The sequence below is a fragment of the Eschrichtius robustus genome, chromosome 15, assembly GCF_028021215.1.
Source record: "Eschrichtius robustus isolate mEscRob2 chromosome 15, mEscRob2.pri, whole genome shotgun sequence".
Lineage (NCBI taxonomy): Eukaryota > Metazoa > Chordata > Mammalia > Artiodactyla > Eschrichtiidae > Eschrichtius > Eschrichtius robustus.
This window is the reverse complement of record NC_090838.1, coordinates 2744472-2757386: the sequence shown is the minus strand read 5'-3', so window position 1 is coordinate 2757386 and position 12915 is coordinate 2744472. Positions and strand designations below refer to the sequence as shown.

The 12915-nt window shown below is 39.8% G+C and overlaps 1 pseudogene; it reads left to right on the top strand.

The window, feature by feature from the left end:
• The first annotated feature begins 1328 nt into the window (after positions 1–1328).
• LOC137778133 (cytokine receptor-like factor 3) lies at positions 1329–11962 on the top strand (annotated as a pseudogene).
• Positions 11963–12915: the final 953 nt, after the last annotated feature.

The following is a 12915-nucleotide window of genomic DNA, read 5'->3' as shown; positions in this document are numbered from 1 at the left end:
CACTTGTACAAAAATTGTCCACACCGTGGCCCATAAAGAAATCCTCAAGAAATCAAGATTAAAATTAATCAGAAGATATCTTCTGAAGATAAAGTTAGAAATCAATAACAAAATAATGAGAGAGTTCCTAGCCATATGAAAAATAAACAGTACAATTCTAAATATCTCAAAAATAAAAGAAATCACAATTATTATTTTAAAATATTTTAACCTAAATGCTAATTTGATACTGCATACTGAAATTTTGCAGTATGCTGATAAAGCAATGCTTAGAGGAAAATTTACACCAAAATGCACAAATTAGAAAATAAGAGACTGAAAGTCAATCCAATTTTCCATCTTAAAAATCTAGAAAAAAATAAGCAAATCAAAATAAAATTTTAAAAATGATAATAAAAATAAGAAATCAATGGAGTAGAAAATAAAAAGTAGAGTAAGTCAATAAAGCCAAAATTAGTTCTTTGAAAAGAATAATTCAGTTAATAAGCTACTGGCAATACAGATCAAGGAAACAGAGAGAAAGGACACATTACCAATATCAGGAATGTAACAAGGATACATCAAGAGATCCCAAATATACATTATTTGATCTTTCCTACATATTAAGAATGCTTGAGATTGGCTGTTCTAGGATTAAATTCGATTGTTTAATGATTTCAAGGCATCTAGTCCTCCTCTTTGTGTTGCTAAATGGCTGCCACAGCTCCAGACATCACATCCTTGAAGAACCACTGTCAGAGGCATTAAACAGGACTGAGGCTTTCTCCTCACCTGCCCTATTATATCAAAAGGAAATTCTTCCCCAGAATTAAGCCAATAGGCTTCATTTTATAAGTTGTTAATCAGAATTAAGGTTACATGCTCTTCAAACAGGGACTGTGACCATATACCACGATACCAAAGGCTCCTCAACTATATATGGGATTTTTTTAATCGTCAAGAAAGATGAGGAGCAATAACCCTGGGGTAGGCAACCACGTTCTCTGCCACATTTAGCATTCTTCTCAGCTCCATGAGTAAATACATTCTCTCTTTTGAAAAAGCTACTGTTGGTTGTCTGTTATTTGCAAATAAAACTATGTGGTCTAATACAAACTGAATCCTATTTATTCATTAGTGCCTGTCCTTGGAAATCAAGATAATGAATATACCAGCTACAAAACCACTCATAGTCATTAAGGAAAAACATTTGTCCGTTAATGCCAATCATTCCTATGTCTATGTTACTAAACATTTTTATAGATAATAAAATAATATTTACAGTATTTTACAAGGCAAAGGTTTTTGTTTTTGTTTTTTTTACCCTGGTATATACACACATCAAGTACATGGGTAAATACAATGCAGTTCAAGACGTGATTTCAGTCGCCTGCCATGGACGAGATACCCTGCTATGTGAGGAGCACACTGGCCTCTACAACCCTCAATCTACAACGTGCAAAAATAATTCCGATTTACTGAAGCAGGAGCTAAAAGAGAGCAGACAGATCCAAGAAAAATCAGAAAAGTGTTCCTGGCAGAGAAGCATTGGGTAAAAATATACATCCTGATGTTTGATCATGTGCTTTTTCTTGCTCTAAATTTACCCAAATAGAATTAGACACTGACTGATGTATGGCTCATTTTGAATTCCACTGTCCCTCTATGATGGAAATCTAATGTAAAATGTTTACCCTAAACTGGGTGGTACACAAAATATTGATACTATGATTGAATCAGAAATGTATTTGGATCCTCTGCACATCATATAGTTTGTTTCCTAAACAAATCTGGTTAAAGAAAGCATCAAAGGTATTTTTGAGAAAATAGAACTTGGGAAAATAAATTCAGTCCAGCTGACGTTAAACTCTGCTCCTGTCAAACCAAACAGGATTTTAATGTTTCTTGCCTGTTAAGTATTAGTGAGGAATCTGTCCAAACAGTAAAAAGTAAAATCCCACAGTCACTAAATCAAAGTAATTAGAACTCCAGTGATGGGTGAAAGTGGAATCAGATGTTCTCCCTCACTGGGAAGTATCAGTTGGCTGGGGTATTTGAAAATCCATGACTTCAGACAGAGAGCTGCAGCTAGATATTATGACAGAGGATTTTTTGTGTTATGCAGGTTATACTGAGCTATATTTTTGCCTGTTTCATGTAGGAGATGAATTATATAGAGAAATTAGATTTTTGGAAGCCATGTGCTGATTTTCCAACTGCAACCTATAGAAGTTAGCTGTGTATATACATCAGTCATCCCCAGAGGTTGTACTATTTTCCCTGTGAACTGTTAGTGTAGAATTCTTCTTAATTTGGGACTCTGGTATATTTTACTCCCTAACTCCTGTAACAGGATGGAAATTCTGTTAACTGTGCCGTGCATTGTAAGTCTCCTCCAGCGAGACCTAGAGTAACGGCACCACAGATGCCTCATGAATCAAAGGAGCGCTAGATCCTGAGTTAACTAGTTGAATGGTGAGAGGCTTTCTCTGTTAAGCATATTTTAACATTACAAAATGATTTCTTACATCTATTTTAATCCTGAATTACAATATATATGGAAGAATATGGAGTACAAATAAACTAATGAAACAGAAAAAAAAAAAAAAAAAAAACTCCAGAAAAAATTTCAACAAAATTGGCCCCTTTGTTGTGTCATATATAGCAAGAAAACCTACAATTTTTCAGTGATGAATAGTATTTGGGATGGATACAGACATTGACACACCTTGCATTTTTGTCTAATACTAATAAAAATAATACCGATTCCAAACATACATTGACCCATCACTACATGGTGGCAGGCAAAGCCTTCACGTTTTCAGTGCAATACATCCCTTGATACTCGCACTGACCTTTAAGTGTTTTACAGATGAGGAAATTATTGTCCTGCCTAAGTCACAAAGGCAAGTCGCCCAACAGCACACAACTGCTCATGTGGGTCTGGGGTTTGGACACTGCACAGTAGAACCACAAAGCCGATTACTTTAGCCACTTTCCTCCACCACCTCCTAACTTTGAAACATGGCATGTCAGGAAAGTTTGCCTCGTAATCCAGTTATGCAATGACTTTATCAAGAGTAATTTTCATCCTTTAATGTCCAACTATTATATCACCATTTTAAGAAATTCCCATTTCCATCAGCAGTGTACGTGACAAGCATTAACCAACATAAGGGTGTTTTACAAGCCAGCAGGGTTCCGGAAGGCAGAGCATCCTGCAGAGGGGGGGACAAAGACCCCAGCCTGCAGGGAGCTGGTGCTACCTTCCCACCTGCCAGCTGCTGTCTTTTCTTCAGCTCCACGCAATGCCTCCCCACCACACAGGTGCTGGAGGTGAGCAGGTCTTCCTCTTCTTATTCCCTCATCCCAAATCCATAATCAGGGTTGTGGTGGTGGAGGTTCCTGGAAGTCAGGCAGGACACATGTGACACTGGGGGTGGTGACATCAAATCACCTGATTGGACTTAAAATTTCCAGCATGCTGTTTATCCTGTGGGTAGCAAGAATATTGCGTCTCCAAGAGTAACCTGACTCACCCAAAGTCACCTGGAAGGGAGCGCCTATGAGCTCGTTCCTCACTCGCGATGCCCCCAGGAAGAAGCCAGCAGAAGAGGCGGGCGTGACATGCAGTGAAGAGCCATTTCCTCTTCTCATCAATCCCATGTGACATGTAGTAATAACTCCATCTTACAGATTAGAAAAGTCTTGTTGTGACCAGGTCTCTCGCTCAGGGTCACAGACTTTGAAGGTGTCAAAATCTGAAGTCAAACAAAGGCACCTGGTACTCTAGCAAGACAGTGGCGTCCCTCTGAGAAGACAGGATACCTGCAACCTGTCCACACAGAGGTTGGGCATTTTGTCCAGGGTGGTCTTGGATAAACATACAGTTCCATCTGCCTTCATCCCTCTCAACTTGGACATTGCCATAATTAAAGAGTGAGTTTCTCTCTTGCACCTCAAATTCAGAAGTCTGACCCTGCGAGTCAGTTTATTAGGCAGATGATACCCTCATAGAGTATGTTTTCCACCCTAAATATATCAGGAAGACTGTCTGCCTGACTTCTAGTCTTGGCTACTTGGGAAGTTGGCTTATTGAGAAAGAGTATGGGGTCATTTTGCCTTATCAATTCCACCTCCAGGCAATCCGCAGAATAAGTAGATCCCAGGAAATGCAGGGGTTTATTACAAAGTGAAAAATATAACTACACACCTGAAATTCTGTGCAAGTCCACACCGCGCGTAAAGTGGTTTGAGGTGGACCTTCCTGCAGATGTTTCCTTCTTTTGAATAAGCGTTCTGCCACATGCAATGTATTTGATTGTCTGAGACTTCAGTGTGTCTCTTCATCTGTGAACTGCAGGAACTCCACAAGACGGATGGTCAGGAGAACTAGTTTCAGGACCTCTTTCTGCCATAGGATGATTAAGTTCTTAAAAGTCACAGTCTCCTTACTTTTAAAATGGGGAAGAGAAAAATAAGAACTTCACAAGTTATTTTGAGAGTCATATGAGATTTTGTATGTGAAACACTAAATAAAACTGTAAAGCATTCTATCAATGCCAGCTATATCATTACTAGTACTGTTATTAAATTATTATTATTATTACAAAAGTATGTAGTTGGCTGTGTTTTGGGATGTAAGGCTTCACTGTAATTAATTATGTGATGTGGCATGAAGGGTCCCGTAGTGTAGCAACTTCACTGGGTGTCACTGGAAAGAAAAACAGTTGGGGAAGGACAGTGAACTGAGCGCCGATTGTCTTGCAGAAAAGGACCAAAAAAGACAAGAATGAGTATAAAATGCATGCTTTGTCACGCTTCTGGGTGGAATGAGTTCCTGAGACCGGAAGCCACAATCATCCTAAGGAAACGTCTGATGGACAAGAGTTCTAAAGGGGTTGCTGGCCTGCACTTTGCCCTGCAGACCACGGGCTCTGATGGGGCCTGTCATCCCCCAGCCACGATCCACAGGTTAATGTTCTCAGAGTTACCAGCCCTGCATCCGTGGCCTCTGGCTGGAACACATGTTATTTGGGTAACTGAGAAACAATCTCCCTCCCTATCAAGTTCTTATGGACAGAAACTAATGTTTGTCTGCCGAGCACTTGTGTGCCACTTGGTGTTCCACCTGTGTTTATTCCAGAGGACATTCTGATCAGGGTTTGGAATTCGCACAGAGAAACTCACCTGCTTACTGACACTCTCAGAATTGCTACTACCATAATCACACTCAGATTTCCATCGGCAAATATGTATAAGGCAGTGGTAGGGAGAGAATGAAGATATTTTTCCTGGAGAGCAGACGGTCTGAAGCTGAGAAAAGGAATATCTGATTTGCAAACCAGACACAGAAGACACAGAAGGCCAAGGTGGACCATCTGGTCCTATAATGAACTAATGCTGACGCTTCTGATTTTTCAGTAGACCTTTTAGCACATGATTTAATCCACAATCGGAACTAGAGAAATGCTGCCCTTCTTAATTGAGTAGCAAAGCAGTGAGCACTGCCTCAGTCCTTCAGACACTAAGCCGGGCTGGGAGGCAGGGTCTTGTAGGACAGCTGGACTGGCTTCTTCTCCTCCCACCTCCTCACAGGGCCACTCTTAACTTCCCCCAAAATGCAGTTTTATTGGGGCTGGTGTTGCGGAGGAAGTTTTCTTTCCCTTAAACAGCTATGGGTCACGCAATGATGAGTTTTTGACACCATAACAAACTTGCAATGAGCAAGCAGCTCTTATGTCTCAGGACTCTACACTTGCTGCAGATACAGACGTGAATAACCTTCTCTGCTCTAACAGAATTCACTTTCAATACTACCATGTGATAAGTACTTCAATAGTAATGTACACAGACTGCCAAGGGGCACTAAGGAGGAAGTGATGAATTCTTCCATAGGGAATCAGGAAGGACTTCACAGGTAGGTGACACTCGAACTGGGTTTTGAAAGATGAATGGAATTTTCCGGTTGGGGAAGGAAGGAATGACGGCATAGTTAGTGATTTGTATGTTGAAAGACATGGAGTTAAGGAAAGTCTTGGAATTTTCCAGGGACCATAAGAGGTAAAGCGGTACTTGCTTTGGGGGACGGGGACCGGGTGGCCAGAAAGGAATTAGAAGTGGGGTGAAGTTTTGAATGGCTTATGATACTCTTCATACTTTATCTTATGCACAAAAGGAGACAACAAAAACTTTCCTTAGGTAATAGATAAAAGGAATTGGCATTTGGACATTTCGGCATTAAAAATGACAAGATCGGGACTTCCCTGGTGGCGTGGTGGTTAAGAATCCACCTGCCAATGCAGGGGACACGGGTTTGAGCCCTGGCCCGGGAAGATCCCACATACTGCAGAGCAACTAAGCCCGTGCGCCACAACTACTGAGCCTGTGCTCTAGAGCTCATGAGCCACAGCTACTGAGCCCGCGCGCCTAGATCCCGTGCTCCGCAACAAGAGAAGCCACTGCAATGAGAAGCCCACACACTGCAACGAAGAGTAGCCCCCACTCGCCGCACCTAGAGAGAAAGCCCGCGCGCAGCAACGAAGACCCAGTGCAGCCAAAAAAAAGAGACAAGATCCCATGAATGTGGAAAAGCATGGGTAGACCTTTCAAACAAGAGTGATAGAACTTGTAAGCCTACAGGTTGATGGTCTTATATATCATTCACCAAGAAATGAACCCAGGAAGAAAAGATTTGGATTTTGAAGCATAACCAGATATGATGATAATGAGTTTAGACTTGGACATGTTTTTATGGATTTGCTTTCAGATCACAGGTCAAGGAACACCACAAGCTAATGCGTTTATGATTGCACATGACATGTACAGAGAACTGGGTTTTTTCTTGTGGTTACGATATAAGGAAAAGTAGTATGTGGCATGTCTTGAACAATTGTTTGGGGCTAAATTGTGAAAGGCCTTTAAAGATGGGCATGTGTCCATTAGAAAACAGAGTCAGGAGGATCTTGAATAATTATTATAGCAACAGGACAAATAGGTGTGAGCCATTTTATTTTTTTTAAATGAGAGGAATACGAAGAGGAAGGATGAGTCAGAGGTGACTCCAAGTTTTCAAATTTGGTGAAAGGTTTTGGCTAGCGTTCATTTTATTATGTGGTATTGAGCAGAATTGAGTGAATGCAACCATTACAAATTACAGCGGGCCAGACTTCCAGCAACGCTGTGCATCTGGAACAAACACTCTGAACAGGAAGGGAAGGGTCAGCTGAGCCACTCAACTGCCATGAAGTCAACTCACTTTATTTGATTGACTAGATAGAGATGAATTAATTAATGAATTAATGAATTGACTAGATAAGGATGAAGCAAACTAAAAGGTGACACGCTGACAGATGACAAAAAGAACAGTAGACATCAAAGGCACAGTACAGAAAAAAATGCATGAAAGCTGAAGAGTCTGAGGACATTGGCACAAAGGTAAATAGCTAACCTATCTCAGTAGCCCATGGTGGTGGTCATATAAATTGTCCCTATTTAAATATGGTGATTTTGACTCATCACAGCAATGTTTAAAACCAAAGAAATATATGTAACAAGCTTTGGAATTATTTTAATAAAAACTGTGAAAAAAAAATTAAATGCTAAAATTTTCACTACCTGCAATATTTATATATGTAAATAATCTTGCCAAATATTATTGGGAAAGTAGTTGAGCCGTGTGTAAGTAGAATTCATATGTAGAGGAATAGAAAGAGTAAATATAAATTTTTTTCCTTTACTACTCATTCAACTGGATTCTTGCCATTCAAAATTTCTTTCATAACTTCAACTTGTAATGCTATTTTGATAATGGAATTCTATTGTAATTAATATAATCAAATATATTTCATCTGAGATTCATTTGTGACCTAGTCATTTATACAAATCCCATGTTCTATTGAATTTCAGTCACTAAAATAGAAATTATTTCAAAATACATGCAAGAAATGATATAATGAAAATGAACCTAGAATGTAAATATTAATGTGGATATTTTAGACTGTTTCTTGACATTTTTTTCATATTAAAGCAACATAATGCTTTTATTATAGCCATAGTCTATTATTATTATTATTATTATTTAAATTTCAAGAGTTTGTGGTCTCTTTAGTTGCTCAATTGCTATTATTCATATTAATTATGAATAACATATTTACCATATAGAGTTTCAGATTGTAATTTGGAAGCTGGCTAGCAGAATAAGTCATTAGCTATCAAATCATTTAGTAAAAATTAAAGCACATAATATGTTCTGTAATAATGTAGTTAGAAGCATATGTTTTTGAGTAAATAGACTAGTCATTCATGGAATATGGGATTAAGTGCACTAGCAAATCTGTTCCCATCCAAAACTCAGATTCTAGGCAGAGGGTTTTTTTTATAGGATGTTTCCTCTCAGAGGCTGCGTGAGGTTAAAACTGGTCCAAACCAAAGTCTGTGAGGGTAACTTAAGTCAAGAGACTGAGCAACTGTCCTTTGCAGGACAGGGTTGTAAAAGGAAGTCAAAATCTAGAATTAGATATGGATAGAAACTGAACTACCCATCGTCCATAGACAATAAACATTGTTTCTTCCAGTTTCGAATTTTGTTTTCAGTTAAATGGAAAATCCATCCAATCACGTTAAGCTATTAAGTGCTTGCTGTAAATGAACAAAGTTAGTGTTGGGGTAGGTATGGAATGTTAGCTTGGATGGGATTCTGCGAAAGCACTGTGACATATCGCAAATGTTACAAATTGTGTGATCTTTTCACAATTATTTAGCTTTCAAGAACCTCATTTCCTCACCTATAAAATGGAAATAATAAAAACTACGGGGCAATCTGTTGTGAAAAATAAATACATAGTAAAGATATATAGTAGTTGACACAGAGGAGTTGACATATGATGTTAATCCCTGACCTCTTCCCCTTAAGATGGAAAAGTTGCTCAGGTCTTCTGTCTTTTGCGAGGCACATAGTACTTGCAGAACTTCCAGCCCTTCATAGTCCCCCTGGTTTCACGTCAGACATCAAGCAGTTACATGTTGGAAGATGCGGGCAGAGAATTCCTTGGCAAACTCTTTTCTGTAGAGTTGAATTCCTTGCCATCCTTGGATTTCTGTATTGCAATAGATGCCTGTTTTTAGTTGCGGTAGAATACCTATTCTTTGCCCAAATCCTAGAATGCACCAAATGGGAAACAAAATATGCTTAGAAAGGCAAATGGAACAGTTTCACAGATTCCCTGGTCGCATGGGCACTGAGTGCTCTGCGGCTCCACTGTTCCAGGTACACGTGTTTTGTCCTGGGGAAGATTATCTATAGGATGCATGAGCAACAAGGTCCTACTGTATAGCACAGGGAACTATATTCAATATCCTCGAATAAACCATAATGGAAAAGAGCATAAAAAAGAATGTATATATGTGTATAACTGAGTCGCTTTGCTGTACAACGGAAATTAGCACAACATTGTAAATCAACTATACTTCAATTAAATAAATAAATACACAGAAAAAGAAAAAGAAAAGGGAGGGTGGAGGGAATATCCTGATGGGCCTTCCAGCCACGGTAAGACTCAGCTTTGTGTGAGGGCCACCGGAGCATTGGAGGCTGGTGTGGAGGGCAAGCTGAGGAGCCCCTTGGTGGAAAGGCTGTGCTGGTCCATGTTAGGTGTTTGCTTTGGAAACCAGTGTCCAGCGTTGTAAGTGCACTGGACACACTTAACATTGACCCGCACTTCACTCCCTCCACCTGTCAGATGCCCCAGGACCTGGTAATTTGCACCACAACAGCCATTCACATGCTCCAGGTGTTCAAGAAATGCCCATTGCACAAATGGATAACCATGTTGAAATATAGATCATAACTTTCAGAGATGAGGACTGAACTTTTTTAACCACCTCAAATAGAATAAACTGTGTGTGCATGTGTATAACATTGTCTGCTTAATTCTCATATCAAGCTGCAAGGCTGCTACGTGTTCCCCCATTTTATAGAGAGAGAAACTAAAGACTAGAAATGTTAAGCTAGTCAGTGGTGGAAGAGTTTGAACCAGGTTTGCACTGAGGCCCTTCTGTGTGAAAGTCTAATTCCATTTAACCGCACCTCGCTGACTTCACAGACAAGCCCTCCTCTGTTTCTCTTATTATGACTTCTAACTTAGAGTGTCTTTTGCAGGATTTGTGTTTCCAACTAATATCCTCAGTTCTTTTCGGTGTGAGAGTAGCTAACTAGCTCTCTCTTAACACAGAGACTCATTTGGCAACACATCTATATTTTTTATACAGATACCTGATCAGTTTGTTGATTAATTTCAATCCAGATTTAAGTCGTTCTTTAGAAATGTGGAAAGTTTCCTCAATAAGAATTTAACTTTCTTACTTCGCACTGTGATCCCTCTTCAGAAATATTCTAAGCATCTGTACTGAAAACCAGGAGGCACAGGCCTGAAAGACTTTCATTTCGTGAAGTGGGTGTTAGGCTAATTATGAGAACATAAACATTGGACAGAAACAGACTGAAAATAGATATTCAGTATCACTTTAATTAGGCTGTACTACTTGAGGAGTCTCTTCAAAATAATAGTCTTGATATTATTATAAACATGTTTAACAAAAAGGCATCTTGGCAATGCTTACTGTCAGACCTGGCAATTAATTGAACTGACATTAATATTTAGAAATATAAGCGGAGCTCGCTGCACCCGGGGCAGCGGGTGATGGAGCTGCTGCAGGAGGCCCGTCAGTACCGGGGGGCAGGGGCCTGGGGAAGCAGAGGTACTGCCGAGCTGGGCCGGGGACCGCAGGGGCCGCAGGAGGTGCAGAGATCAGAGACCACATCACATCAGACGTTACAGAAAAATCACAAGAGATTTTAGAGCAAAATTCTACTTTACCAAATAATCTATCACCTTCTTAAAAGCATCATCATAATGAATGTTATGGAATGAGTGAAGACAATGAGCCCCTGATATTTAGAAAAAAATGTCAGGCAATGATCATTTGAAAAGCAGAATAAGAGGGGCAGTAAGCAAACGCAGTACCAGGAGTGGTGGAAGGATCCGTACGTTGGGCAGCATTTCTAAATGCGTAAATGTTAATAATGCTTCAGTTTTTCTCTGTAGCTTGCTATGTAATTTAAAAAAAATAATAAGCTGCCATGAATAAGCAAAAAAAAGAAAAAGAAAAGAAAAGAAAAGAAAAGACTGTGCATCCCAGACAAGGGATGTCTTAAGGACATTTTAAGAGCATTTTAGTGGTTCAGAGGGAACCACTGGAAAACTCCTGGACGAGGACTGAGGAGCTACCCAGTGGTGGGGACACCACTGAACAGGACCCCACTGAGTTTTGGATGACCACCTAAAGCGCATATAGTGTGGAGCTAACACTGCAGAGGACTCCATCCCGGATGGTGAGGTCACCATCCTTGGTGTCGCATGAGAACAGGATGAGAAACCGGGCTTTACCAAAAAGGCCTCACACGGTAAGTTGGACGGCTTACCAACATGCTTACCGGTTGGTGCTCCTTGTTGACCTGCTCGATCACATGTCTCAGCTACTAATATGATGAAAGGCCACATTTTTAAGCCTGGAAGAGCAGCATCTCACCAACCAGCACAGCTAGAAGATCTAGCAGAGAAACCTGGAGTCATCCTGGTACAGAGGTGCAAGGTGATTACAGGCTCCTGTTCTGTAAACGTACTTCTAACCACTTGCAAGATGCACGCATGGGCTCTGAAACCGAACTCTTGGTGTGGCACATAGACCCCAATGCTGATTCCCAGTTCAGTCTGTGGTGACGGGGGGTAGAGGCCTTAGAGCACCCCAGATAGGTCATTTCATGCCCGTGCCTCATGAATGGACAGCTGAGGGGTCCAGCCTGAGTAGTTGAAGAAATGCAGTGCTCCAGAATAGTTCTGAATTCTCGGGTGTTCTCTACGTCAGCATGCCAGCTTATTTCTGTGGACAGAGGCTAACATTCAGAGTTGCAACTGTGAGGTGACCAGTGACAAAGATTGTCTCCTTGACCAAACTCTATCTAAGAAAATATGCTTGTTTGTACGAAAAATACAGTAATGTGTCCAGGAGTGATGAAGAAGCACATCAACAATTTACCTTCAAATAATTGTTTAAAGTTATTCAAACTTGTAATTTTGCTGTAAGTTTGAAAGTGATTCAAAATTAGCAGAATAATACATAGAAAGGAAAAGGTGTCTATGCTTTGGTTTGACTGTGCCCAAAGTAAATTTTATTGCTCTCTTAATTGATCTAATTCAGATATATAATAAGTACTTATTAAAATTCACCAAATTAATAAATGAATTAGTGAATAAAGGAAATATTAACTCATATTTTATAAACTTTAAGCTTACAAAATTGTCCTTCAAATATTTCTGACTCTGTGTTTTTAAAATCTTGTCAGCATTGGTAAATATTTACATAAGATAAAAATTAAATTTCCCTTCTGTGTTTATGAAATTTTCTTCTATACTTAGTATAAATTCAGCTGCAGGCAACAAAAATCCAAGTCAACTGGTTAAAAATATTGACTTTTATTCTCTCTCATAACAAGAAATCTAAAGGCAAGAGGTTTCCAGATTTGGTTAAGTCAGTGGCGCTTCAGGGTAATCAGGGGTCTAGAATTTTCCCTTTTTCCACGGACCCTTCTTCAGCATACTGGCCTCTGTCCATAGCTTTGTTCTCTGAAGGCTATCGCAGCTCCAAGAATCTCCTCATTACACAGCCATCTATCTGCTCACCGAAGGAAAATTCCCTTCATAGGACTCATTATAACAGTGAAGGAAACTTCTCTCAGAAGTGATACCAGGAATTGTCTCCTCATGCATCAGAATTATCCTAATCTTTTGCCTCAACCAAGCACTGGCAGGGAGGAACCACCATACTTAGCGTAAAGCAATCAAAATTGGTACTCTTAGACTGGTGGTGATATGGGGG